At 47.0% G+C, this 25,268-nt stretch overlaps 1 long non-coding RNA gene across 1 annotated transcript; it reads right to left on the bottom strand.

Annotated features, from left to right (window-relative positions):
* Window positions 1-5,708: 5,708 nt before the first annotated feature.
* LOC146347812 (uncharacterized) lies at window positions 5,709-16,348 on the bottom strand. The gene is made up of 4 exons (XR_014789898.1): window positions 16,118-16,348; window positions 15,022-15,190; window positions 8,628-8,677; window positions 5,709-6,570 (listed from the first exon to the last, which is right to left on the bottom strand). It is a non-coding gene; the product is annotated as an uncharacterized LOC146347812 (long non-coding RNA).
* Window positions 16,349-25,268: the final 8,920 nt, after the last annotated feature.

Raw genomic sequence — 25,268 nt, forward strand, 5'->3', positions numbered from 1 at the left:
CGGCATTTGTGGCCATAAAGCACTTACTTTTACATAAATTGCAGCTGTTTATGGCTGTATTTATGTAAAAGTAAGTGCTTTATGGCCACAAATGGCATACAATACACTATTTATGGCTGTAATTTTCCTGTGATAAGCTAATGGCAGCCACCCTTAGGCTATCATGTGTTTTAGAAAGTTAGAGAGTCACCCTGCAGGAACTGTTCCAGATGTGGAGGTGAGTGCGGCTGGTCCACTGCAGACTCTGGGGATTGGATTCTTTGGAATCTGCCCTTATTTGAGTCCTCAGCAGATTTCTCCAGCATCCTTTCCTCTGAGCCCTGGATTTTATGTTCATGCCCCAACCTCTTTCTGTCTTGCCTCTGCCTCCAACTCCTTTCTCTTCTTTAGCTTCCTCCTCCTTATTTTCCCCTAAATCACTGACTGGAGACTTCCCTTGCCTTTCTATTTCTCAATGTTAACAGGGGTTTTCCTCCCCCAACTCCCAGGTGGCTGCCTTTAGCCAAGACCCCAGTCCTCTTCCCTTGCCATTTTCCAGTGGCCCCACTGTACCTTCAAGTCCAGCTCCAGTTCTTTCATGCCGTCTCTATCCCGGGTGTTATCTTTACTTTCTTCTCCACTCCTCCCCTCTCCCTCCTGGCTTCTGTCCACTCTTTTATATTGTTTGTCATTGTTTGGAAACCCCACCCATGCTACTGCGGTGTTCTCCAGTCCATCCTCCTCCATATTTCTAGGTTGGTCTATGGGTTCCCATAGTAGTATGCTCATTAAAAATAAATAAATCTCAAGTTCTTTCCATCCTGAATATGAAGAAATTTGTGAATTTTGGCAAATTCTGATCAAAATTGTCACCCGTCTCTACCAACCCAGTACAATAGATACAGATACTCCCTGCATGGAGAATACCATGTTGGACCTGGCTGCCATGTACCTGTTAAAGATGAGGAGCCTGCCAGAAAAAAAGAGGCGGCAACCCTAATTCTATACTGACAGGGTTGAATACCCAGAGATTCAAACTCGGATTTTTAAGGGCAAAGTATACAAAGCCCTGGGTTTGAATGGAAGAATCTGTCAGTTCTGATTTCTCCCTGTTGGTTTTTTAAAAAAAAACAATTAAAACAAATCTCAAGTTATTTGCATACAGAATATGAAGAAAATTGTGAATCGGGGTAAATTCTTATCCAAAAAGAAGTGAAAGGAATTATTATCAGTCCTCATTAGGGATGCACGAAAGTCACTTACCTGGTCTCGCAGCTTGCTTCGTGGTGGGGGGGAGGAACTTCGCTGCTCCCCCTGAAGTTCAGGCCGGGGGGGGAGGCTTCCTGCCTCGTCCGGCCTAAATTCAGGCCGGGGGGGAGGCTTCCTGCCTCGCCTGGCCGAAATTCAGGCCAGGGAGAAGCACCCCGTCTCCCCGGCCGCGAACTTCAAAAGAAAAAAAAACCGCCCCTGTGATAGGCTACGTAACGATTAACGTAGCCTATCACAGCTAGATCTGCAAAGTCAGCCATGATAGGCTACGTTAATCGTCACGAAGCCTATCACGGGTGACTTTGAAAAAAAAAAAAAGCGCGTACGCAAATGGTGGCCCCCATAGGGAGCCGCCATTCGTGTTCCTTATTTGGTCCTTGTAGTCTACGTAAAGATTTACGTAGACTACGGCGAAAATAAGGGCAACGCTATTTGCATTGTCCTTATTTTCACCGTAGTCTACATAAATCTTTACGTAGACTACAGGGACCAAATAAGGAAAGTGAATGGCGGCTCCCTATGGGGGCCACCATTAGCCGTACGCGCTTTTTTTTTTTTAAGTCACCCGTGATAGGCTACGTGACGATTAACGTAGCCTATCATGGCTGACTTTGCAAATCTAGCCATGATAGGCTACGTTAATCGTTACGTAGCCTATCACAGGGGCGTTTTGTTTGTTTTTTTACTTTTCTTGTAGTGGCGGCGGCGGTGGCAGCCGGTTGAAACACCGGCTGCCGCCCCCGTCCCTGATGAAGACCTGCCGAACCGCCGCCGGGACCCGCTGCCGGGAGGGACATTCGTGAAAGGTAAGTCCCATCCCGGGGGGGGCAGGGGGCGGGGGGGTGGAGAATTTCTCCCCGAACAACCTTCGGAGGACCGAATGCGTTGGCACTCGGCCCCCCGAAGTTTCGGGGAGAAATTCTCCCCCATCCCTAGCCACTGACACTAGTAGTGTTGCTGGCTAAACTGAAGGCTCTACAATCTGAATGGCTTTACTATGAATTACATGGGCTTAGTTATGCCTTTGGTCTGCCTGCTAGCCAAAGGTATAAATCCCTTTGCTCCAAAATTAGGATTGCCCTGTTTGTGCTGATAACATTGCTGGTTATTATGAGGTAATAGGTCAAAATCCAAGAAAAGTTAGTCACAAGTAAGTCCTGGTGAAACCTGCTATTTAGGCTAGGGATGTCAGAGAATTTCGCCATGAATCTCGGGGAGGCCGAATGCCAGCACATTCGCCCCCCCAAAAATCGGTGGCGAAATGGTCTGCCCCCCCCGCCCCACCCCGGGACGGGACTTACCTTTGGCGAACCTTCCTGGCAGCGGTGGTTCGGCGGCGGTTCGGCAGTGGCGGCTGCGGCGGCCGGTCTTCCACTATTTCCGCTTCTACGCTATTTGCGTTCCCCTTATTTTCGCCGTCTTAGTCTATGTGAATGTTTACGTAGACTAAGACGTGCCAAAATAAGGAACACAAATGGCGGCGCCCATGGGCGCCACCATTTGCGTACATGCTTTTTTTTTTCTTTTAAATCAGCCATGATAGGCTACGTAAACATTTACGTAGCCTATCACGGCTGACTGCAGGGACGCAAACGGCAGCGGTTACGGCCTCTGCCATTTGCGGAGCCGGCCTGCCAGGATTTGGGGGGGGGAGGGATGGAGCGCCTCCCCCCCAGCCAGAATTTCAGGGGGGAGGGACGGAGTGCCTTCCCCCCAGCCAGAATTTTGGGGGGAGGGACGGAGTGCCTCCCACGCACCGCGAATATCACCCTTCGAAAAGGTAAGTGACTTTCGTACATCCCTAATTTAGGCCTAAATTAAGCCCCATTGGTTCAATGGGATTGGCAGTTCCTTGGAATACATCACACTTAGTTCAAAGGGTAAGGCACTGAGAGGGTCTTGGGCCAGGGCCCCCAACAGCCACTCTCTAAGGCCTTTCCTCCTGCACCACCAGCACTCTGGCTATGGTCGGCCACTTAGGACACAATTCTATGCCCGTTTAGACAGAAAAAAAACTACAACTCCCAGCATTCCCTAGCCAGCATGGCTGGCTGGGAAATGCTGGGAGTTGTAGGACCTTTTCCTGTCTAAACAGGCATAGAATCACACCCTTAGGCATCACCAAAAAAGAGGTCAAAAGAGGACACAGGTTTGCATAAGATTTCATATACTAATGTATATGTATACATGCAGATTTGGAAATAATTACTATAATTTATATAGAAATGCAATATATCTCATCATAATGGGAGAGACTGTGACCAGGTGACCTGTGTATGCATGCTCATTCAGTTACTGTATAGGTGTTGTTGATGGAAAACATAAAGGCCTCTCCCAACTAAAGAAAAAAGGCTATCTTCAAAGTGGCTTTGGACTGGTCAGCCCTTCAAATAGAGGATGGTCCACTGTAAAGTAGGAGACATGGGCCCTAAGGAGGCCAGGCAGACTTAGGGGTGGTGCGGGCACCTGATTCCATCTGGAAATCCTGCAGAACCAGCCCTGCCCGCACCCCCAAGCCCCACTCACAGAGCCCCTGCCTCACTCGCAGAGCCCCTGCCCTGCTCGTTCCCTGCCCATGCTTGGCAAATGGCCTGCACTCACCCTGGTGGCCTCGTCAAGCTTCATGGTCCCCATTTTTCGAGAAATAAAATGGCAATTACAAAAATGCAATTTTTTTGCATATGCGCAAAAATGCACATTTTGCAAATGTGCATATTCATGTGTACAAAAATGTGCATTTTGCAAAAATGGTTTTCACACATGCACAAGTATGCGCACTCGCAGCAGTGCACATTTTTGCACATGTGCAAATATGCACATTTTGCGACCACCATTTTATTTTCTAAAAAAAATGGCGACCATGGAGTTTGATGAGACTGCCAGGGTGAGTGCAGGCAGCTTGTCGAGCACGAAAGGGGCTTGAATGTGGTATGGGGACTGGTGGTGAGTGGGGACAGGGGCTGGGCGGGTCCCTGGAGAACCCAGACGGGGTTGGGTTCACACATCCCTAGGCAGACCAGGTCCTGGGAAAATGCTGCCCTCTAAACAATACTGTCATGAATATTTGAGTGCCCTTCACCTGTCTCTTCAAGCTAATTGGAAGGGCCCAAAGCCGTTACAGCTAAGTGATCATCTGAACTGTCTTTGCCCTCTTATTGGCTTCTGACCCCAAAAATGTACACAGAAATGCATACCCATTTTTGCACATTTTTTTGTGAACTACAAAAAGTTCACAACCTGATACAGACTCATGGTGGAACAAACTTAGTGCTGGAAAAATGAGGGATAGACCAAAATTGAGCTTGGCAGGTTTGCCCGTCCTTGCTCTATTTGCTGTCTTGGAATTCAACCTTCTGCATGGCTCTGACTGCAGACCTTTAGTCCCCATCTGCAATGCCTGACCTCCAGCCTATCTGTGACTGTGTCTCTGGTCCTTCTGATCCTGGTCCACCTGTACCAAACTGGGAGCACACTGCAGCCTGTCTCAGAGCTAGGACAAGAGCGGACAGAATGGGACTTAGTCCCACATAAAGGTGCATAGCATTGCAAGCTTTTTAGTACAATATCCTATGCACCATTACTCAGCAGTAACTTGGGACTTCTTCCTGCGTAACTGTCCATAGGTCTACAGCATGGGTGGGCAACTTGTAGTTGTTTGGCCTACAACTCCCATGAGCCCTAGCCAGCATAGCCAATGGTGAGAGATGATGGGAGTTGTAGGCAAAAACATCTGGGGGGCTACATATTGCCCACCCCTGACTTGCAGACCTAGTCATGACTAACTTAGGGTGCAGTCCTATCAGGTGTACCCTGGGTAATTGTAAGTCCCTGAACTTGGAGGTCTCCAAGTATCCTATGCAGAGAGGGAGGCACCTCATGCTTCCCTCTCCACATTTTAGCTTAATGGGCAATTTTGTCTGTCTAGCAGAGGCTTCAGGAAGGGGGAAGGAAGGAGGCTTGAGTGGCGATAGAAAAAGCCTGTAGGTTTCTAACCTACCAACTAGCCCTAAATGTTTAAAACGGTGGGTTGCTGGACCTTGATAAAATATGCACCATGACAAGTGGAATCCCCCTCTTCCAACTCTGCAGTGGTGCTCCTGGTCTAAACTGCAATGGAAATCCATAATCTACATTTAGCAGAGGAAATCACCTTCCATTTTGTTACAATGGTGTTGTATGTTTTGAGATCCTGGGTTCTTCTTTCTTTTTCTTCTCTCTTTTTTTTCTTTTTTTACTTATGAGAAATGTTTGACAGTTTAAAAAGGCAAATGTAATTCCAGGGAAATTAACAGACCTGTAATACCCTCAGCATCTGCTGGTGCATTTAAAATTAAAAGCAGACTGCTGGGTAGCCCCCCCCCTTAATGCTTCTATAATTAATATAGGTAAGTTTCCCCTTCCTTAATTATCACACCGTATATCAACTTTTAGAAATATATGGAGGTAGAAAGAACAGTAATACAATTTCTGCCTTTTATTTTATGGTGCACATTTGCAATGTAATGCGGTTAGCAGAAAGATGGCACTAATTTTAGTTTCCATAGGAAGTAGTAACAATTCATTCTAAGATGTGTACCATAATCAAAACCTTAATTACTGTGCATAGAAATTAGAGGATTAAGTAGCTCTATACAGAGTCAAACTAGCATTACAAAAAGTTCTATGAACTGTGCTAAGCATTTTTATTTCTGGCTAGACAAGGGTGCACTTCCGATCTTGAACTGCGCAGTGAGCTATGGTCAAAGTGTCTGTACTTACTCTCTTTCTCTTTCTCAGCTTGTACACACATACAAACACATTGTCATTTGATTATTCAGTCTTTGTTAACTGGCATCTGCTGAATATGTGAAGTGAATCCATTGAAAACTAGTTTGTTTCGTGTGGTATCGCGCAATGATATGTAAGTTATATCTGTGGTTAGGTCTGTGAAGGCTCATTGACACTTATAAGTGCCAAAACATGCTTTCTTTAAATGTGTATCAATCTAGAAGGTGTGGGTAGTATCCTGGGTTGTCAATTGAAAGCTGATGTGATCAGCGTGTAGGTAGGGGGCAGCACACCTGTTTGCCCCAACTCAGCCATGGCAATTCCTGGATTAAACAATGCAGGAATTGTTGTTATGTGCAAAACAGGTCTGTGTGTGTATGTGTATACAGTATATCATGGCTACCACTACCCCCAACCAAAAAAATAAAAATAAAAATGGTGGAGAATATTCTGAAACAATTCTGTGAAGTGTCCTTCTTTTTCTTGGGATGTGATGAAACAAGGAACAGCTTTGAAATTTTCTCAAAACGTCTTCTGAGAAATGTTGGGCCAGTTCTAGTTGGAGCAGTAAGAAGAGGACATTTCAAAATCTGTATGTATAGAAAGTCCATGGTTATGATTATCATTCAAGAGTTGAACTGGGACTTCAGAGACCCGGGTTCTAGTCCCCACTCACTCGGCCATGAAGCTCACTGGGTGTTTGGGGCCAGTCACAGGCTCTCAGCCCAACCTACCTCACAGAGTTGTTATTGTGAGAATAAAATGGAGAGGAGGAGGATTATGTACACTTCCTTGGGTTTCTTAAAGAGGAAAAATGGTGGGATATAAATGTAATAAATAAATAAATAAAGTATTCCTGTTATATCTCTGCATTTTATGGTAAGTCTATGGTGAGAGAGATGAGTGACTGGGGGAATGGTGGATTTGCATATGTGCGATGATTGGCTGAGAGACCGAAGGTGGGGTGAAGAGCGTGTACTGTATAAAACTGTGTTCTGCGTTGAGAGAGTCAGATAGAGATAGTGAGGGATAAGGTCAGAGTTAGGATAGCGATTTGATGTGAGATGGTTAGGATTTGTGAGAGACAGAATTGTAGGATTAAGAACAGAGAGAGGGGGGTCTGTGGTGATTTTGAAGCTTGTGTATGAGAGAGTGTATGTTGACAGACCCATTAAGAGTTTATGATTCAACAACATACTACTATAATTAATAAGGTTTTCGTTGTTAAACCAAGTCCTACGCCTTCTGCTCTTGGCTACGTAAGGAGAAGAGGTAAAGGGAACAGTACATGGTTATAGGTAAAGTCTGTGTGTCCTCACAGAGAGAGGACTGAATAAAGGGTTGGACTTAAGCCTTAAAGGACTTGGTGGCAGCAAAACCCTGTGTGTGCGAGAGAAGGTGGTCCCTGCTAGGGGTGAGAAAGGCCCTTGTGAAGGGAAATTCTCACTAGGAGATGGCAAGAATACCACAAGGACATTCCACATGATTGGCCTCAAGCTAGGGATGCTGGAGATTAGGGATGTCAGAAATCTGTGGCGGAACGGCCTGCTACCCCCCCCCCCACGGATCCCCCCAGGGACAAGACTTACCTGGGGCGGATGTTCCGGGCGGCGGCGGCTCCAGTGGCTGGTCTTCTGACCAGCTGCCGCCACCACCACAATTTGCAATCTGGCGTTTGTTTGTTTGTTTGGTTTTTACAGAGACATGATAGGCTACGTAAAGACTTACGTAGCCTATCACATCCTGGTAAAAAAAAAAAAAAAACGGCGTACGCAAATGGTGGCGGCTATGGCTGCCGCCAATAGCGTTCCTTATTTTTCGCCATCTTAGTCTACGTAAATATTTACGTAGACTATTACGGCAAAAATAAAGGGGAACGCAAATAGCGTAGTGGGTGCTATTTGCATCCCTTTTTGATTCACCGTTTTAGCCTACGTAAATATTTATGTAGGCTAAAACGGCAAATCAAAAAGGGACACAAATAGTGCCCACTACGCTATTTGCGTTCCCCTTTATTTTTGCCGTAATAGTCTACGTAAATATTTACGTAGACTAAGACAGCGAAAAATAAGGAACGCAAATGGCGGCGGCCGTAGCCACCGCCATTTGTGTATGCGGTTGTTTTGGGGGAGGTTACCCAGCAGCCACCACGGCCAGAAATCTGGCTGCGGATGGCCCTGGCCTGGCTGGCTGCTCCGCGGAGCTGCCGCAGAGCACAGCCACCTGTCAAGGATTCCGGGGGGGGAAGGACCGGATTGCCTCCCCGCCGTCGAGGATTCCAGGGGGAGGGACAGAACGCCTCCCCCCCATGAACAGAATCTGCAGAAAGGTAAGTGACTTCCGTACATCCCTACTGGAGATACTTGAGATGGACTAAAATGAGCTCAGATTTCTAATAATCTGACCTGGGGAATCTGCTACAGAGTGACCCCTTCAGGACCCTGCATGGAGTCATGGGCTTTTGGATAATTTTTTTTAACTTTCCCAAAATTTACGCATAAATATTTGTAGGAAAATATGCAAGTTTCTGCTGAGGAAACATTGAAAGGAATGGGGACAATACGCTAAATGTTACGTACTGAGGTAAATCATGTAAATACGTCGATACTTACGTAATTATTTGCGAATCTTTCTGCATGACAAAAAGAATATTCACATCCTTCTGTGGGAGGATGATAGAACAGAAGGCACCTGACAATCCACGAAATACAGAGTGGATTTTATACAGTCTGTACATCCCTACCCCAAGCACAGTCATTCATTCCTCACCCCTAAAGATAAGGCAACATTTCAGGTTGAAATTTTTAGTTTGTTTGTTTGTTTGTTCGTTTGTTTCTATACCATCCAATAGCTGAAGCTCTCTGGGCTGTTCACAAAAATTAAAAATCAATTTTAATTTGAGAATTGTGGGGGGGGGAAAGGGACCCCGATATAAGGGGATACAGAGGCAAATGGTCCAGAGAGAAATTACTTTGGTTGCAACAGTGTTTTTTTTTAATTTATATATACTTGGTTTTGCTGCTGCTGCTTCAAATGTGACTGGAGCTCCTCTTACCCATTACCTTCCAGTGGACACCATTCCCTACTAGGAATGGGGTGGCTCAGTCATAGAGCACATGTTTTACATGTAGAAGGCCCCTGGTTTAATCACTGGCGTCTCCAGATAAGGCTACGAAAGTATCCTGCTTGAAACCCTGGAGAACTGCTACTAGTCAGTGTCGACAATAATGGGCCAACATTTGACATAATGGTCCTAAAAACTGATGTGGGGTTCAACCCCCATTTCACCTCCCTGATCCAAAGGTTCTTGTCTGAGGGCAGTATCCAACTATGCTATTCCGCTAGCGCAAATGATGTTGTTGCACTAGCAGAAATTAGGTTCCAAATTATATGCAAGGGGAGGATCCAACTAAAATTACATTTGTGCAAGCAGTTGTGCAAGTGGTTGTGCATTTTGCTTGCAGAACTAGTTGTGCAACCAGTTGTGCATTGCGCTTGCACAACCAGTTCTGTACATGTAATGCATAACTGCTTGTGCAATGCAAAGATTTGGAGGAGTTCATAGAATTGTAGAATAGTAGGGTTGGAAGGGGCCTACAGGATCATTGAGTCCAACCACCTGCCCAATGAAGGAATCTAAGTCAGAGCATCCCTGACAGATGGCTGTCCAGTCTCGTCTTGAAGGCCTCCAGTGTGGGAGAGCCCACCACCTCCCTAGGGAATTGGTTCCATTGTCGTATTGCTCTAACAGTCAAGTCTTTTTTCCTGATGTTCAGCTGGAATATGGCTCCCTGTAACTTGAGCCCATTATTCTGTGTCCTGCATTCTGGGATGATCAAGAATTGATGCTGGCCTTCCTCTCTGTGACAACCTTTCAAGTACTTGAAGAGCACTATCATATCTCCCCTCAGTCTTCTCTTCTCAAGGCTAAACATGCCCAGTTCTTTCAGACTCTCTTCATAGGACTTGGTTTCCAATCCCCTGATCATCTTTGTTGCCCTCCTCTGAACCCTCTCCAGCTTGTCTGCATCCTTCTTAAAGTGCAGTGCCGAGAACTGGACACAGTACTCCAGATGAGGCCTAACCAGTGCTAAGTAGAAGGGAACTAGTACTTCCCAGGATTTGGAAGCTATGCTTCTATCAATGCAGCCCCAAAGAGCATTGGCCTTTTTTGCAGCCACATCACATTGTTGGCTCATCTTCAGCTTGTGATCGACAACAATTCCAAGATCCTTCTCACGTGTAGTGTTGTTGATTGCGTATCCCCCATCTAGTCACTGTGCATTTGGTTTTTTTTTCTGAGGTACAGAACTTGGCATTTATCCCTATTAAATGTCATTCTGTTGCTTTCTGCCCAGCGCTCCAGTCTATCAAGATCACTTTGAATTTTGTTTCTGTCTTCCAAAGTATTAGCTATCCCGCCCAATTTTGTATCATCTGCAAATTTGATCAGCATTCCCTGCACCTCCTCCTCCAAGTCATTAATAAAAATGTTGAAGAGCACTGGGCCCAGGACTGAGCCCAGCAGTAGCCCACTCGTTATCTCTCCCCAATTTGGGAAGATCCCATTGATAAGCACTCTTCGAGTCCGATTCTGTAGCCAACTGTGGATCCACCGGATCGTTGTTTCATCTAGGCCACTTTGAGCTAGTTTGCTCATCAGGATATCATGGAGCACCTTGTTGAAAGCTTTGCTGAAGTCGAGGTATATGATGTCTACAGCATTCCCACGGTCCACAAGGGAGGTTACTTGATCCAAAAATGAGATCAGACTCGTCTGGCAGGATTTGTTCTTGAAAAGTCCATGTTGGCTTCGAGCAATCACTAGGGATGTATGAAAGACTTACCTGGTTTCGTCCAGGGACATCCGCGGTGGCCACGGACAGGCTGCTATGGACGCAAATGGCAGCCGCCGTTCAGGCCACCATTTGCGTCCAGCGAAGCTGCCATGATAGGCTATGTAAGTATTTACGTAGCCTATCACAGTAAGCCAAAAACAACAACAACAACAACAAAAAACAGCATACACAAATGGCGGCGGCTACGGTGGCTGCCATTTGCGTTCCCTATTTTTAGCCATTTTAGCCTACATAAATATTTACGTAGGCTAAAACAGCGAATGAAAAAGGGACGCAAATAACGCCCGCTACGCTATTTGAGTTCCCCTTTATTTTCGCCATCATAGTCTATGTAAATATTTACGTAGATTAAGGGGGCAAAAATAAGGAATGCAAATGGCGGTGGCTGTAGCTGCCGCCATTTGCGTACGTGGTTGTTGTTTGTTACCCAGAGCCCTCCGCAGCCCGAAATCCAGCTGTGGACAGCTCTGGCCTGGCCGAGCCTGGCCGGCTACTCCACGGAACTGCCACAGAGCACAGCTGGCCGCGGAGTATTCCGGGAGGGAGGAACGGAGCGCCTCGCCCCCCGGCGAGGATTCCGGGGGGAGGGACAGAATGCCTCCCCCCCCACCATCAACATAATCCGCGAACAGGTAAGTGACTTTCGTACATCCCTAGTAGTGGGTACTATTTGCGTTCCTTTTTTTCCCCATCGTAATAGCTTACGTAAATGTTTACGTAGACTAAAACGGAGGGGGGGAAAGGAACGCAAATGGCGCCTACTACACTATTTGCGTTCTGCTTTTTTTCGCTGTAATAGCCTATGTAAATATTTACGTAGGCTAAAACGGCTAAAAATAGGGAACGCAAATGGTGGCCGCCATAGCCGCCACCATTTGCGTATGCTGTTTTTTTGTTTTGTTTTGTTTTGGCTTGCCGTTACACGCTGTGGAAATACTTACGTAGCCTATCACGGCTATGATGAAGAAGCAAATGGTGGCCACAGGGCGGCCGCCATTCGCAAGTCCGCACAGACGGCAGCAGGTAAGTGCTCCGTTTCGCACGCCTTTCGTGGGTTGAGGGGGCAGGGGCTTCGTTCTGCCACAGATTTCAGGGGGCCAAATGCACTGGCATTCGACCTCACTGAGATCAGTGGTGGAATTCTCTGACATCCCTAGTAATCACTGCATTGTTTTCAAGGTGCTTCCAGATGGATTGCTTTATCATCTGCTCCAGAATTTTCCCAGGGATTGATGTCAGACTGACTGGTCTGTAGTTCCCAGGTTCCTCCTTTTTACCCTTTTTGAAGATAGGGACAACATTAGTCCTCCTCCAGTCATCTGGCACTTCACGCATCCTCCATGATTGCTCAAAGATAATAGATAGTGGCTCTGAGAGTTCTTCTGCCAGTTCCTTTATTACTCTAGAGTGCAGTTCATCTGGCCCTGGAGATTTGAACTCATTCAAAGTAATTAGGTGTTCCTTGACCATATGCCTATCAATCTAAAGCTGCAATCCCGCTCCTTCAGCCTGTACTTGGCCTTTGCCAGGGGGAGTCATAGACCCTCTTTCAAGAGAAGACTGAGCCAAAGTAGGAATTGAGCATTTCTGCCTTTTCTTTGTCATTTGTTATCATTTTGCCATCCTTACTTAATAGTTGAACCACCATTTCTTTCCTCTGTCTTTTACTATGCACGTAGCTGAAGAAAGCTTTTTTGTTGCTTTTAGTATCCCTTGCTAACCTCAGCTCATTCTCAGCTTTAGCATTCCTGATGCTATCCCTGCAATTCTGTGCTACCTACCTGTAATCTTCCTTTGTTGCTTGGCCTTCCTTCCACTTCTTATATGTGTCCCTTTTTTTTGTTTGTTTGTTTTCAGGTCATCTCTAAGCTTTTTGTGAAGCCACATTGGTTTCTTCTGTTCTCATCTACCTTTTTTTCTTGTTGGAATTATTTGTAATTGTGCCTTGATAATTTCCTTTTTTAAAAGCTCCCACCCATCTTGGACTCCTTTTCTCATTAGAGTCGTTTGCCATGGGACCTTACATATCATTGTTCTGAGTTTATTAAAATCAGCTTTCCTAAAATCCAGGGTATGTGTTTGAATGCACTCGGCTTTTGCTTCCTTTAGAACCAAGAACTCAAGTATAACATGGTCACTTTCCCCCAGAGTTCCTGTAACTGCTACTTCATCCACTAAGTCATCTCTGTTGGTTAGGATCAAGTAAGGATGTCAGAGAATTTCACCACGAATCTTGGAGAGGCTGAATGCCAGCGCATTCGGCCCCCTGAAATTGGTGGCGAAACGGTCTGCCACCCCCCCGCCACCCCCGGGACGGGACTTACCTTCGGCGAACCTTCCTGGCGGCGGCTGTGGCTCCGGGGGCCGTGTGGCGGCGATGGCTGCGGCGGCCAGTCTTCCGACTGGCTGCCGCCGCCGCCATTCCCAAGTTAAAAAAAAAAAAAACACGTGATAGGCTACGTAAAGATTTATGTAGCCTGTCACGGCTAAATTTTAAAAAACACCATGATAGGCTATGTAAATGTTTATGTAGCCTATCACGGCTGAGTAAAAAAAAACCACACACACGCATACACAAATGGTGGCGCCCATGGGCGCCGCCATTTGCGTTCCTTATTTTGGCACATCTTAGTCTACGTAAACATTTACGTAGACTACGGCAAAAATAAGGGGAACACAAATAGCGTAGACGCTCCGCAATTTGCGTTGCCCTTATTTTCACCGTAGTCTACATAAATGTTTATGTAGACTAAGACGTGCCAAAATAAGGAATGCAAATGGCGGCACCCATGGGTGCCGCCATTTGCGTATGTGCGTTTTTTGTGTGTGTTTTTTTACTCAGCTGTGATAGGCTACGTAAACATTTACGTAGCCTATCACGGCTGAATGCAGGGACGCAAACGTCGGCGGCTACGGCCACCGCCATTTGCGGACCCGGCCGGCCAGGTTTCGGGGGGGAGGGATGGCGCACCTCCCCCCCCCAGCCAGAATTTCAGGGGGGGAGGGATGGAGTGCCTCCCTCCCGGCCAGAATTTCAGGGGGAGGGACGGAGCGCCTTCCCCCCACCTCGAATCAATTTCGTTAAAAAGTAAGTGACTTTCGTACATCCCTAGGATCAAGTCAAGGATAGCCAATCCTCTATTTCCTTCCTCTACTTTCTGTAGGAGGAAGTTATCCAGCACACAAGGCAGGAATTTCCTGGAGGGGCCATGTTTTGCAGAATTTGTCTCCCAACAAATATCAGGGAAATTGAAGTCCCCCATTACTACTACATCATGCTTCCTTGAAACATTGGCTATTTGTTTTTCAAAAGTTTCATCCTCATCTTCTCCTTGATTGGGTGGCCGGTAGTAGACTCCAACCACCAGGTTCCTTTCATTCTTTGCTCCATTTATTTTGATCCAGATGATCTCGATGGGGCTGCCACGCTCATCCTCCTGTATTTTTGTGCAGAGATATGTATTTTTCACATACAATGAAACCCCACCTCCCTTTCTGTTCCTCCTGTTCTTTTTGAACAAGTTATATCCTTCAATTGCTGTATTCCAGTCATGAGAGTCATCCCACCAAGTCTCAGTTGTACCTATCAAGTCATAATTTCCCTCCTGTATTAAGAGTTCAAGTTCGTTCTGTTTGGGGTAACGCCTTGAGAACATTCAGCTCAGCATCACCTGCTATCAGATGTTTTAGAAAGTCACCACAACAGTTGCTCTTAAAATACACCATTTATTTCCACATTATTTGTGAATATATCTTGGCATGTGCTTTTAAACCTTGCTGAGGATCTCCCACTGCTATGCCACACTGAATTCTGAACTAGCCCACTTAGTGATCCATGAGCTGTTTCTACATCTGGGACTTGCACATCTCCCTTCTGGGCAGATCCATGACTTTCTTCCTTTGGTATGTCCTGATAGTTCATTACAGCACTGTGGGCACGGGGGGGGGGGGGTGGCTTCCATGAGTACCTCAAACTCACTTTTAGGCTTCTAAATGAAAAATCACTCACTCCCAAGATATTACTCAAGAGTAAGCAGTTTTCATTTTACAAATAAATTCCCTAAGGAAATTGGCACTTTTAAGGATTTCAAGAACCTCTAGTAGCAGAGTTAAAATTGCTTCTCTTAAGGGAAACAACAGCTCTCACCTTCTCCTTTCCTTCTGAGAAGGTTTGTTTTAACAGAATTCCTTTCCATCGTCTTCCTTCATTTCTCTCTGCTGCTGTCGTTTCACTGCCTTTCAGATGTCTCTAAGGTTTACATGTACAATTTCCTGGCTCTTTAAAAGAAACTCAGGTGGTTTCATCCCTAGTGTTTCTGAGAGACAGAGGGAGAGAGAGAGAGAGAGATGTTTTCTATATTCAGTATTCCTGTCATTGCCCATGATATATGCAAAAAACTTGTCCCATATTGAGCTGAGCTGAATTTTTTAAAATTTTGTTTCTTCCTATCAAAATCTGCACATTCAACAGGGGAGGACTTTCTGTAAATCAGCTATGCAAGTAATGCAAACTGTGGAATGTTTTCTGGGTTTTTCATCCATTTCCTGAATGCAAAGTACTGCTCTCACACCGTAGGGATAGACAAATCTGTCAGTTTCTTCCACTTTAGATTTTTAAGTATCTCAAGTTCTTTCCACCTGTTTATGAAAAAATGTGCTGATGTTTGGTAAGTTCTTAGCAAACAACAAACGAAATTAAATTTTCTTCTGTTTGCACTGGGCAAATTCAATCAGTACAGCGATCCCCTGCATGGAGAAGGCTGTGCTGTGTGCCTCCCTGCTGCATTGCTGTTAAAGCTGAGAAACCTGTCAGAAAAAGAGAGGTGGCAACCCCAATTCAGCATCACACACATGGTTGCATATAGACAGGGATTCAACCCCAGATTTCTAAGACCCATTTCTAAGCCATTTGCCTGGATAGACAAATCTGTCTGTTTCACATGCATTCCCTGTTTGTTTGTTTTTAATCTTAAATTCTTTTCATCCTGTTTATGGAAGAATTTGCCATTTTTTTGTAAATTCTTGTAAAAAAAATAAAGCAAACAAAATTCTCGCTCATCACTACTGTCACAAAGTTGTGCAGGACTGTTTTAGGGTTAGGGCTGTATTTACAAAAAGGTTTTGCTCAGTTGGGGGGTAACAGAATGCTTAGTAGTAGGCCTGGACTAGCTCAGCAACCTCTTAAACACTTTTCGGATAAAATTGCTCCCATCTATCTAGGGATGTAAGAATTGTGTACCTACCGTGCCACTTGACTTCCGCAGTTTGCGGCCAGTGCTCCGTACCGTCATTCGCAAGCCCCCGGAATTCTCCTCTTTTTTTTTCTGCTCCAAGGATTACGAAGATAAATCCGTACCGACAGCCGTAATTCTGCATAACTTCCGTAAGAAAGGCTACTTTTTGTAGATATTTACGTATTTTTTCCCCTGCCCTGAGACGTGCAGTAATTACTTTCAGCCAAAACACTTCCTCCTCCTCGGGGCTTCCCAAAACAAGGCTGCCCTAGGTGTGCCTGAGCGATGCACTCTCATTTCTCTCGATGCAAATGAGGAATAAACATACCAGGGGATATGAAGAACTATATTCTTCTAGCGTGTGTGTGTGTGTATATATATGTGTGTGTGTGTGGAATCTCCCTCCATCCAGCTGTTCCCTGGAAACACCCCCCCCCCCGCATTCACCCAAGTTATCTGAGATAACTTACCTGTTATCTGTTAGTTATCTGAGATAACTAACAGGAAGTTTGCTAATGAGCTGGATGTGGAAATACAAAGCTGAGCTGGGGGCAAGTGGGGTGCTGACATGTGTAGGAGTAAGTTGCATTGAACTCAGTAAGACTTACTTCTGAGTAGACATGCACAGAGTTGGTTCTCCTCTCTGCTCAGCTTTGTATTTCTACATCCAGTTCATTATCAAACCTCCTGTTAGTTATCTCAGAAGACCCTTGGGTGAATGGGTATTTTTTTTTTCCCCAGGGAACAGCTGGATTGAGGGAGATTACACACACACACACACACATGAAGAATATAGCTCTTCATATTTCCTGGTATGTTTATTCCTCATTTTGTCCATTCCCTGAGCATGTGCAGAGTGTGCTTTTCATTCCAACAAAGGGAAGGTTGCTGATCTTTCCCTTCATGCTGCATTTGTACAAGTGAAGTGTGACTGCTTCAGAAAGAACTTTCCATTATACTGTCTCTTTTTCTTCATGAGTTTCATAACAGAAGTATGATGTAGTGGTTAGAGTCCAGCCCAAAGTCACCCAGTGAGATAACTAACAGGAGGTTTGCTAATGAGCTGGATGTGGAAATACAAATCTGAGCTGGGGGCAAGTGGGGTGCTGACATGTGTAGGAGTAAGTCGCATGGAACTCAGTAAGACTTACTTCTGAGTAGACATGCACAGAGTTGGGCATCAACACAAAACTGAAGCAAGTGATCGACCGGAATTGGCCAACACTGTGGAAGATGTGCCGCCATCTGGAAGGAAAAGAACTCCCCATCTGATCTGGCTTAAGTGTCTCTTGTGTTAGGGGCTAAGGATTGCAGGATAGCCTGTTCTGTCTCTTCCAGCCAACCTCCCAAAGGGCGGCTGGCATGGTGTCCGGTATGGCACGCGCCCAAGGGGCCAGTTCCCGGAAACGCTGCACCTGGTTACGTGACAATGCATCAGCTAAGGCATTGTCCATGCCGGGAATATGCCATGCGCAGAATAAAATATTGCACTGAAGGCACTGCAGTGTGAAAGCCCGGACCAAAGCCATGACCCTATCGTTGCAAGATGACAAGGAATTAATGACCTGGACAGTGGCTTGATTGTCACACCAGAAGTGCACAATGGAATTAGAAAGCTGGGCCGCCCACAAATGCACAGCAACGTATATTGGGAAGAGTTCTAAGAAGGTAAGGTCCTTTCCCACACCCAGATCCAGCCACTCTGCCAGCCACTGTGCATGACACCATCTGTCCCGAAACACAACCCCAAAGCCCCGGGCCCCAGATGCATTGGAGTATATCTGCAGTTCTGCTTCTAACAATAACTCGCACTTCCAGAAGGAAACGCCATTGAACGTGTTGAGGAAATGCAGTCAAACAAACAGATCATCCTTCATGGCGGACGATACCTGAATCCAATGGTGTGGTGAGCGCAGGCCCCGCATGGCGTTACAAGGGTGTCTAAGGAAGGCCCTGCCAGGGGCAATTACCCGGCAAGCAATGTTAAGGTGACTGACTACTTCCTGCAGGGACAGTAACATGACCTTCTTAGAATGCAGCATAGATCTCTGATTCCGGGACATTTGGGCCTGGTGTTGGCCTAGAAACAGAATCCTGAAACCCAGTGAAAATCCCTCATCCAAATAGCGGGCATTATCCTGGAGCGGGTATTGCTTCAAAAGGCGCCATAGGGGCCCCAACTTAATTGGACTGGGCCACTTTTGGCAGAGGTTGTGGGCCACCACCGGACTTCCTGCCACCCTGCCATTCCCGATTTGGGCCCTGCAAACCTTTGGCCTTTGGGCAGCCAATGAAGGCATGTTGTCCCCCACAAATGGAGCATGCATGGCAGAATCGACATGGATTCTTGAAGCAGACGCTCTTGGAGCCAAACTCCCAGCAGAGCGCAAGGTGTTGAACTGCCTGTTCTGCCCCAGCCTTAGGGGCTGAGGCGGGTGTCAGCTTAGCTAAGATGTGCCCACTATCTGACCGATCACCAAAACGTGGCCTGGCAGGAGTCATAAACTGCAGCCAAAGATCCTGATCCTTGGCGTCCAAGCACAGTGTGGGGTCAAATGCAGCCCGCATACGAAAAGATTCATCGTAGGGCAGCCAAGCTCCACCTTCGTATTTGGTATAGGTCCTATATATGATATCCAAATACTTAGTGAGGACCCAACCACACTCTGGGTGCTTTTGCTGATGGACACCTAGAGATGTCGGAGAATTTCTCCACGAATCTCCGGGAGGCCTAATGCCAACGCATTTGGCCCCCCGAAATTGGTGGGGAAATTCTCTGCCACCCCCCCCGCCACCCCCGGAATGGGACTTACCTCACGCGAATGTCCCTCTCGGCGGCGGGTCCTGGCGGTGGTTCGGCAGCGTTGCGGCGGCCGGTCTTCCGACCGGCGTCCGCCGCCGCCATTTCCAAGTAAAGTGTAAAAAAAAAAGAGAGAGATAGGCTACGTAAAGATTTACGTAGCCTATCACGGCTAGATTTTCAAAGTCAGCCGTGATAGGCTACGTAAATCTTTACGTAGCCTATCACGGCTGACTTTGAAAAAAAAAAAAGCGTGTACGCAAATGCGTTCCTTATTTGATTTATGTAGACTACAGCGAAAATAGCGTTACCCTTATTTCCGCCGTAGTCTACGTAAATCTTTACGTAGACTACCCGTGCCCAAATAAGGAATGCAAATGGTGGCGCCCATGGGCGCCGCCATTTGCGTACGCGCTTTTTCTTTCTTTTTTTCAAAGTCAGCCATGATAGGCTACATAAATCTTTACGTAGCCTATCACGGCTGAATTTGAAAATCTAGCCGTGATAGGCTATGTAAATCTTTACGTAGCCTATCACGTTTTTTGGGGGGGGTTACACTTTACTTTTTTCTTTCATGGGGCGCTCCTCCCCGGCCAGAATTTCGGCGGGGAGGGGTGTGGTGCCTCCCCACCCACCAAGAATTTTGGGGGGAGAACCGGAGCGCCTTCCCCCCCCCCAAGAAAAACGCTGCGGGACCAGGTAAGGGACTTTCATCCATCCCTATGGACACCCATATAGATTAAGAAACCGGGCAGCCAGTTGGCCCAAGTGTGGGCCACCTTCTTATGAAGGTGACCTTCTCCTGATGCCTGTCACCAGATTTCTCCCCCTCCTTTGTTTCTGACTCCCAGAATAACAGGGAAAAGACGTCGACAAAGTCTCCCCGTAGAATTTTCTCCCTAGTGGCGGGCAATAGGTGGTATCCCAGGGCGGTAGATGTCCCCCCAGTCAGGGTTGCCCCTTTATCTATGTGGGCATAAGGGTCCTTATCACTTGCCCCAGGCTCATCAGAGCCTTCGCCCATGGGGCCACGCCATATGGTAGATGAAGCACCCGTGGCAGATGGGGCATGTTCAGGAGCCTCCCTGTCACTAGCTACATGAGGCTCAGCAGCTGGGGGGCAGTGGATGTTTCCCCCCCACTCAACCCCACAAGCAGGGTTTGAAGCAGGGCCTAAGGCCCCGTGGGGTTGGGTAGACACAGGGATGCCAGCTATGTGAGTGGCCCTACGTGGTGTGGCATAGCTGTGGGCCGGGAGCATGTATCCCGGGCAGTGGGGCGGTAGACCCGGCAAAGGGAACCCTGAGATACCCACTGCTGGGGTGTGAAACGGCCAACCCATCCCTGCTGCAAAGGGGAACCACTCGTATGGCAGGAGCTGGTTCCAACCGGTCGGTGGTGCTATCCCCCCAGGTCCCAGAACCTCAGCAGAGCCAAGGTTGGTTGCAGTGTCGGGGATCTGGTAAGGATGTCAGAGAATTCCGCCACGGATCTCGGTGAGGCCGAATGCCAGTGCATTCGGCCCCCTGAACTCCGTGGAGGAATGGCCTGCCACCCCCCCGCCACCCCGCGGATGATCCCCTGGGACGAGACTTACCTGGGGCGGATCTTCCGGGCGGCGGTGGCTCTGGCAGCGGTTCGGCGGCGGCTCCTGCAGTGGTTCGGCGGCGGTTTGGCGGCAGTTCGGTGGTAGCGGCGGCCAGTCTTCCAACCAGCTGCTACCACCGCCATTTCCAAGTAAAAAAAAAAAAGTGATAGGCTACGTAAAGATTTACGTAGCCTATCACGGCTGAGTGAAAAAAACAAACAAACCACGCGTACGCAAATGGCGGTGCCCATGGGCGCCGCCTTTTGCATTCCTTATTTTGGCACGTGTAGTCTACGTAAACATTTACGTAGACTACGGCAAAAATAAGGGGAACACAAATTGCTTAGCGTTCCCCTTATTTTCACCGTACTCTACGTAAATCTTTACATAGACTACACGTGCCAAAATAAGGAACGCAAATGGCGGCACCCATGGGCGCCGCCATTTGCATACGCACGCTTTTGTTTTCTTTTTTCACTCAGCCGTGATAGGCTATGTAAACATTTACGTAGCCTATCACGGCTGACTGCAGGGATGCAAACGGTGGCAGCTACGGCCGCCACCATTTGCATCCCGGCCGACCAGGATTGTGGCGGGAGGGACGGGGCGCCTCCCCCCCACCCAGAATTTTGGGGGGAGGGACGGGGTGCCTCTCCCTGGCCAGAAATTTGGGGGGAGGGATGGAGCACTTCCCCCCCACCGCGAATCTAGTTTCGGGTTCAGGTAAGGGACTTTCGTACATTCCTAGCTCTGGGATGATTGAGATCAATCGAAAACAAGGCAAAAATAAGGGAAACGCTATGCTATTTGCGTTCCTTATTTTGGCACGTGTAGTAGGGATGGCGGAGAATTTCTCCCCGAAACTTCGGGGGGCCGAGCGCCAATGTGTTCGGCCCCCCGAACAAGTTTCGGGGAGAAATCCTCCATACCCCCCCGCCCCCCGCACCCCCCCCCCAGGACGGGACTTACCTTCGCCGAATGTCCCTCCCGGCAGCGGGTCCGGTCGGCAGTTCGGCGTGTGTTCGAGCGAGGCGGGAGCGGCAGCCGGTCTTTCAACCGGCTGCCGCCGCCGCCATTGCCATGAAAGGAAAAAAAAAACGCCCCCTGATAGGCTACGTGACGATTCACGTAGCCTATCACGGCTAGATTTGCAAAGTCAGCCGTGATAGGCTACGTGAATCGTCACGTAGCCTATCACGGGTGACTTTAAAAAAAAAAAAAAGACTGTACGGATAATGGCGGCCCCCATAGGGAGCCGCTATTCCCCTTCCTTATTTGGTCGCTGTAGTCTACGTAAATGTTTACGTAGACTACGGCGAAAATAAGGGCAACGCTATTTGCGTTTCCCTTATTTTCGCCGTAGTTTACGTAAACATTTATGTAGACTACAGCGACTAAATAAGGAACGCGAATGGCGGCTCCCTATGGGGGCCGTCATTCGCGTACGCGCTTTTCTTTTCTTTTTTTAAAGTCACCCGTGATAGGCTACGTGACGATTGACGTAGCCTATCACGGCTGACTTTGCAGATCTAGCCGTGATAGGCTACGTGAATCATCACGTAGCCTATCAGGGGGCGTTTTTTTGTGTTTTTTTTTACTTTCGCGCTCGCGGCCGGGCGAGGCGAGGCGCCTCCTCCCCGGCCTGAATTTCAGCCGGGCGAGGCGGGAAGCCTCCCCCCCGGCCTGAATTTCGGCTGGGCGAGGCGGGAAGCCTCCCGCCCTGGCCTGAACTTCGGGGGGGGGAACAGCGAAGCGCCTCCCCCCCACCGCGAACGGCCTTCGACGACAGGTAAGTGACTTTCGTACACCCCTAACGTGTAGTCTACGTAAACATTTGCGTAGACTACGGCGAAAATAAGGGGAACGCAAATAGCGTAGCATTCCCCTTATTTTCGACGTAGTCTACGTAAATGTTTACATCGACTACAGGTGCCAAAATAAGGAACGGAAATGGCGGCGCCCATGAGCGCCACCATTTGCATACACGCAGGTGTTTTGTTTTGTTTTCACTCAGACGTAATAGGCTATGTAAACATTTACATAGCCTATCACGGCTGACTGCAGGGACGCAAACGGCGGTGGCTACGGAGAGCCTTCCTCTCTGTGACAACCTTTCAAGTACTTGAAGAGCGCTATCTCCCCTCAGTCTTCTCTTCTCAAGACTAAACATGCCCAGTTCTTTCAGTCTCTCCTCATAGGGTTTTGTTTCCAGTCCCCTGATCATCTCCTTTGCCCTCCTCTGAACCGTCTCCAGAGTCACAAGGAAGGAAGTCCTGGTTAAGTCTCTAAGGTTTTCTTCAGAAAGCACAAGGAGCTGGGGAAGCTGCAAAAACACAGGACAATTATTATTATTATTATTATTATTATTATTATTATTAATTTTATTTCTATACTGCCCAATAGCCAAAGCTCTTTGGGTGGTTCGCAACAATTCACGAGAAATACAAAGAACATTATACAACTTTACATAATGCAACATTCTGATAAAACATAGTCTAAAATTCTTAATATACAAAATTTAAAACAATTTAAACAGCTAAAACCAAATGGGACTTAAGTTGAAAAAGAAACAGCACATGTAAACACAACTCAATTTCAGAGAAATCCTCATGGGTTGGGCTCTTGGGCTTACCTTACTTAAGAGCTGGTCAAGGAGTGTATACAAGTGTCCTGTTTTTCATTGTACAATCATCTCTCTGGCTGTCTTTAACCTTCTCAGCTTCCCACAGGTCAATTAAAGCCTGAGAGAAGACATCATGAGGTAATTCCTCCCTACGGTAGCACAGCCAGTCTGGGAGATTGCAGAGCAATAGAAAGAAAATACACACACACACACACCACCCTCAGCTGCCTCACAGTGAATAGGTAAGCTCAAAAACACCACACACAAAATTATAAAACACCCTGAAAATGAGGCAGAACAATGCGAGCCTCCTTCATGGGAGAAGAAAACTTTCAGGAAATTAGGGGACAGATTTTAGCACAGCACTACCTCCATCTCTTCCCTGGAGCTAGACACAATACTGCCCCTTTATACCTTCATTGTGGTGGATGCAACATGGGGACCAGGCTGCCAACACAGTTGATGCTGTTGCCACTTGAAGTGGCAGCACAAAAGTCCAAAACCACTTTGCCAAAAAAAAGAAAGAAAGGAGTTGCACTCCTGCCAACAGGGGACCATACCTGTGAGAAACTTTTGAGAATTTATCCTGCCGCTGATAGGGTTGGCGGAGAATTTCTCCCCGAAACTTCGGGGGGCCGAGCGCCAACATGTTCGGCCCCCCGAACAAGTTTCGGGGAGAAATTCTCCACACACACCCACCCCCTGCACCCCCCCGGGACGGGGCTTACCTTTCCCGAATGTCCCTCCTGGCGGTGGGTCCTGGCGGCGGTTCGTCGGATCTTCATCAGGGGTGGGGGCAGCAGCCGATCTTTCGACTGGCTGCCGCCGCCGCCATTCCAATAAAACTAAAAAAAAAAAAATGCCCCTGTGATAGGCTACGTGACGATTAACGTAGCCTATCACAGCTAGATTTGCAAAGTCAGCCGTGATAGGCTACGTTAATTGTCATGTAGCCTATCACGGGTGACTTTAAAAAAAAAAAAAGCGCGTACGGCTAATGGCGTCCCCCATAGGGAGCTGCCATTCACGTTCCTTATTTGGTCGCTGTAGTCTATGTAAAGCTATTTGCGTTGCCCTTATTTTCGCCGTAGTCTACGTAAAGACTACGTAAACTACGTAAAGACTACGTAAACCCCCCTGTGGGGGGGGTTCAGGTGCTGGTTGCAGAGAATGGAAGGGGTTTGTGTTAGGGGGCCCTGCCCCAGGGGAAAAAAGCCCAGAGGTTATGTACACATGTAAATGTCTATGCAGTATGCACCTAGGATTCCAATGGACCTGGAATCCTGCATTCCCGTTTCACCCACATCATGTATTTGGGTTCATAGTGTCCCCCTTTACATATAAATGAACTATTGGCTTCACTCCCATGGGAATTATTGGCTTCATTTTCCCATGAGGGGATATAAAATAAGTGTTGTACTTGTGTATAATATTGATAGGGACAAAATGTGTCAACCTTCTGTAACACAAGTGGCTTATCTTCTACCCACAGGGATGCCTTGGAAGGGTGGTGGGTGTAACATGTCTCTTTATGCAGAGACACATTATTCCCTCCTTTTAATTGCCTTCAGTGTACATACTTTCCCACACATCCCATCATAACAATGGGCATTTCAGTGGTAAATTAGAAGGAATGTCCCTTTCACTACTTGCCATTCTTGGAACAAAATGGTTAGCATTTACAGAATAGCATCATGAAAAAATTTTCTGCTTTGTCAGAAGCAAGAAGACATTCCTTCTTAATTCATCCCCATGTTGTCTTTATTCTTTTGCTGTTCTTGGAGCATATTTATCTCCATCTTGCCATCTTGTCTAATGTTAAAGATGTGTGTGTTTTTTTCCTTAACCAGCTTTTAGCAGATCACCAGGATTACTTGGCTGAAGATCACTGCATACCTTCTTAGAAGTCCTACCTTTTTTTATCCTGCATGCAAGATAAGCTACTGCAATTGGTAGTTATCTGCTTAGTAAAGGTGACATTTACTGTTTGTTTATGGAGAACATGCTGCTTTATGCAATCTATTTATTTTTATTTACAATATGTGTATACTGCTCCATTTCAGAGCGGTGAACATAAAAGATGAAATAGCAAAAGAATAAAAAGTTTAACACACCATATATTTCCTAGTCTGTGCCTTTATATCATCAT

Source organism: Heloderma suspectum, chromosome 4, assembly GCF_057233095.1.
Source record: "Heloderma suspectum isolate Gila_16-S chromosome 4, 16-S_ref, whole genome shotgun sequence".
NCBI lineage: Eukaryota > Metazoa > Chordata > Lepidosauria > Squamata > Helodermatidae > Heloderma > Heloderma suspectum.